Raw genomic sequence first — 4,478 nt, 5'->3', positions numbered from 1 at the left:
GACCTCATCTTGTCTCCTGGTCTCTTCTTAGGTTGGGAGCTATGTGCTGATTTTTGTACCTGCCTTCCTGTACCCTTCAGGGCATCTCAGTGATGAGTTTCTGCATCCTATCCCACCTCTCACCTCCATGAGTTATCACCATTTACTCACTGTTCTTTGTCTCTGATCTGGGTGTCCTGAGAAACTGCTACCTATGTGCTAGGATCATGATGAACTGCTAATGTCTAGGTGCCTTCAATACAAGGTCATTCCTATTGTTCTTATCCTGCCTTTGATCCTTCCCCGCTTCCACACCCCATGATGTATCCCTGAAGCTAGCTCTGCCTTGAGCAAGAAGGTTGGACTTGATGATCTGCAGCTTACCTTTCTTACATTTCTGTGACATAGTGATAATAATGTAATGCAGCCAAGTATTGTCTCTGTGAAAAAAAGATTTTAGGATATCCATCTCCTAGAAAACATTTATGATAACAGTACTGAGCACCAGGGATACAGGCCTCTTGGGAGTCTGTTATGTGAGTGAAGAAGTGAGAGGAATTACGAGGAGTGGAAAAGACATCTGGCTTAAGCACAAAGAAAGCAAATTTGATTAAAAAGTACACAAACAAAAAAGGGACTAGGTTAAAGAGTAGGAAAACATTGCTAGCTAGAAGTATATTAATGAAAAAAAGATATGGACAGGACTGTGTCTCATCAGTCTGAGAAACTGGATATAAACAGTAAAAAGCAATTGATCTATACAGTAATTATAAGGGGTTTACACAAAAGAATGAAATTAGAACAACCACCACAGAATATGAAACTAGATGTTTATAGGAACAACAGGGACATAGTGAATAGCTATCATCTTTGAAAGCATAAAATGTTCAGTAATAAGTAACTAGAAGTCACATCTTCAGAAGAAATGTTAAAAAAAGTTTGGAGTGGAATAGATTGCTAAATGCTAGACACTGTAAATGAGAATCCCCTATAAAAGGGGATACAAAGAGAAAAAAAATTAGTTTTACTGTCCCTTTTGATGATTGACTGTTAAAAAAATAAAGTAAGTTTCCTGAAGGGAGCAAATGAAGTTTGGCAGAGATCTCCCCTCAGATTTCAGTTTAGACATAGATGCAATTTGCTTGAGTGTTAGTCTGTCGTTCTGGTATAGGTTGGAGAACAAACGATAAAATTTAGATATTTCTGAGCCCGGTATCTGACAAGAACATGCACAAACAGCCACAGAACAAATCAGAAATGGTACTATATTAGACTTTTTTTGTGCTGTGATGTTATTGAAAAGGTGGTCATTGAAAAATACTTTGAAATGAGTGATCAGAAATTACTTCAGCTATAATTAAATGGTAGTGTAAAAAAAATCAACTTCTAAGGGCCTCAACTGCAAAAGGTCAGTTGATGTGATGTCATCTGTGTATTGTGTCCATGAAAACAGGCAATGCAGTCATCAGCTGTATCTCTACACCATGGCGGGGGAGAATGGCCTTACCTGGAACTTCTGGCAGAAAGCACCAGGGAGGACCCGAGGTCGACCCCTAGGGCTTTGGAGTCAGGGATACAGAGGGTCTGAAGCCCACTATACAAGGAATGTTCCATACCATATGACGTCACGCTCGGTATATTAAATGGGGGGCTTGGCTGGTGGGGGGGCAGCAATCACGGCTCGGGGGCTGGCGAGATGTTGGTCAGCAGGTGGTGAGCGGTTGCATCACTTGTTTTTTTTCCCTGGGTTTTGCTTCTCTCTCCTTGTTTTCCTTTTCATTACATTATTATTTTTATATTATATTATATTATTATTATAATTATGTATTATTATTATTATTGTTGGTGTTGGTAGTGGTGTTGTTGTTAAATTATTAAACTGTTCTTTCTCAGCCCACGAGTTGTCTTACTTCTGCTCTTCGGATTCTTTCCCCCATCCCACGGGCTGGGGGGAGTGAGTGAGCAGCTGTGTTCTGCTTAGTTGCTTAGTTGAACCACGACACTCTATTCCCAGAACCGTGCATTGTCCAGAGGGATGCTGGATGGCATGGGCTGAAGTTGTGCCAGGGAACAGGCTAGCGTTTTGATAGTTGGGTGATCCTGTACTTGTACATTCTTGCCCTGCTACTACAGATTTTTTTATTGGTATAGATATCATGTTTATAGTTTTCCATTCCTAGAAACACAGACTTGACTTGCAGTATTGGTAGGTGGGAGTACTGAGAGAACTGGGAGAACAGGGAACCTGTTTATGTCAAGAGAATAAAAGGGATCAATGTATTTTAGTTAATAAACCAAAAGAGGAGAGGGATATGACTGGGTTTTTTTTTTTGCAAGAGGTAAATGCCAGAGAAGGTGAGGATTGGCTGATGTAGTCGCTAAGCCTCTCTCCATGATATTTAAAAAGTCCTGGCAGTCAGGTGAAGTCCCTGGGGACTGGAAGAAGGTAAACACTGTGCCCATCTCTAAAAAGGGTAGGAAGGAGGACCTGGGGAACTACCGACCTGTCAGCCTCACCCCTGTGCCTGGGAATATCATGGAACAGATCCTCCTAGAATCTATGCTAGGGCACATGGAGGACAGGGAGGTGATCCGAGGCAGCCGGCATGGCTTCAGCAAGGCCAAGTCCTGCCTGACCAACCTAGTGGCCTTCTATGATGGAGTGACTGCATCAGTGGACAAGGGAAGAGCTATGGATGTCATCTGTCTGGACTTCTGTAAGGCCTTTGACATGGTCCCCCACAGCATCCTTCTCTCCAAACTGGGGAGATACGGATTTGATGGGTGGACTGTTTGGTGGATAAGGAACTGGCTGGATGGTTGCATCCAGAGAGTAGTGGTCAACGGCTCAGTGTCCAGATCGAGACCGGTGACAAGTGCTGTCCCTCAGGGGTCTGTACTGGGACTGGTACTAGTTAATATCTTCATCAGTGACATAGACAATGGGATCGAGTGCACCCTCAGCAAGTTTGCAGATGACACCAAGCTGAGCAGTGCAGTTGACATGCTAGAAGGATGGGATGTCATCCAGAGACACTTAGACAAGCTGGAGTGGTGGGCCTGTGAGAACCTCATAAGGTTCAACAAGGCCAAGTGCAAGATCCTGCACCTGAGTCAGGACAACCCCCAGCATCAGTACAATCTGGAGGATGAAGAGATTGAAGGCAGCCCTGCAGAGAAGGGCTTGGGGGTACTGGTGGACGAAAAGCTCAACATGAGACAACAATGTGCGCTCACAGCCCAGAAGGCCAACCGTATCCTGGGCTGCATCAAAAGCAGCGCGGCCAGCAGGTTGGGGGAGGTGATTCTGCCCCTCTACTCTGCTCTGGTGAGACCCCACCTGCAGGGCTGCGTCCAGCTCTGGAGCCCTCAGCACAGGAGAGACATGGACCTGTTGGAGCGGGTCCAGAGGAGGGTCACAAAACTGATCGGAGGGCTGGAGCACCTCTGCTGTGAGGACAGGCTGAGAGCGTTGGGGTTGTTCAGCCTGGAGAAGAGAAGGCTGCGGGGAGACCTTGTGGCGGCCTTCCAGTACTTAAAGGGGGACTATAGGAAGGATGGGGGCAACCTCTTTAGCAAGGCCTGTTGTGACAGGACAAGGGGCAATGGTTTTAAACTAAAGGAGGGTAGGTTTCGACTGGATATAAGGAAAAAAAATTTAACAATGATGGTGGTGAAACACTGGCCCAGGTTGTCCAGAGAGGTGGTAGATGCACCATCCCTTGAGAAATTGAAGGCCAGGTTGGGCGGGACTCTGAGCAACCTGATGTAGTTGAAGATGTCCCTGCTCACTGCAGGGGGGTTGGACTAGATGACCTCTAAAGGTCCCTTCCAACCCAAACCATTCTATGATTCAGTTCAGCCAACTGGCAGTAATGACTCAAGGACAAACATATACAAACTTTTCACAGGAAAACTGAGGCTAGAAATTAAAATTTCCAAACATCAGAATGCTGTGTCTCTAGGACAGGAAACGCGAGTCAAAAGAACTCTCCAACTGTTTTTGATATAAAGCTTGGTTAGTTTGTGAATGGGGTAATAAAACATGATTGGCAGATTGTTTCCTATTTAACATTCCTAAAACTGGTGATTTTATTTCCTAAATCTTTACAGATAATCTCTATTCAGGAAGAGCATTTCTATTTCAAATACAGATAGCTAAAATGTGTTTAAGCTATTTTGTTATCTGTTCAGTACAAAGAAAGCATTAGTAATTTTTCTGAGTTGTTAGCTTTTCTAAATGCATATACTGTGGCAGGGATGATTTTATTTGTTCCTAAATTATACTATGATGGGCTTAGTTCTGAACTGCTTTCTCAATCACAGCTCCCCATAAGCTGTGAGAATCTAGTCAGCAAAGGAGCAAAGCAATCAAACTGAGATCAAAAGACAGGAGGGACTGGGTCTGAGTGGGAGTTAGGTAAGGCATACTGTAAGACAAGTGATAAAAGGAAAATACACACCGTTAGCCTGCCAGAGACCTAGGGTGCCAGGAAACA

Source organism: Phalacrocorax carbo, chromosome 2 (assembly GCF_963921805.1).
Source record: "Phalacrocorax carbo chromosome 2, bPhaCar2.1, whole genome shotgun sequence".
NCBI lineage: Eukaryota > Metazoa > Chordata > Aves > Suliformes > Phalacrocoracidae > Phalacrocorax > Phalacrocorax carbo.
Note: the sequence above shows the minus strand (reverse complement) of the source record.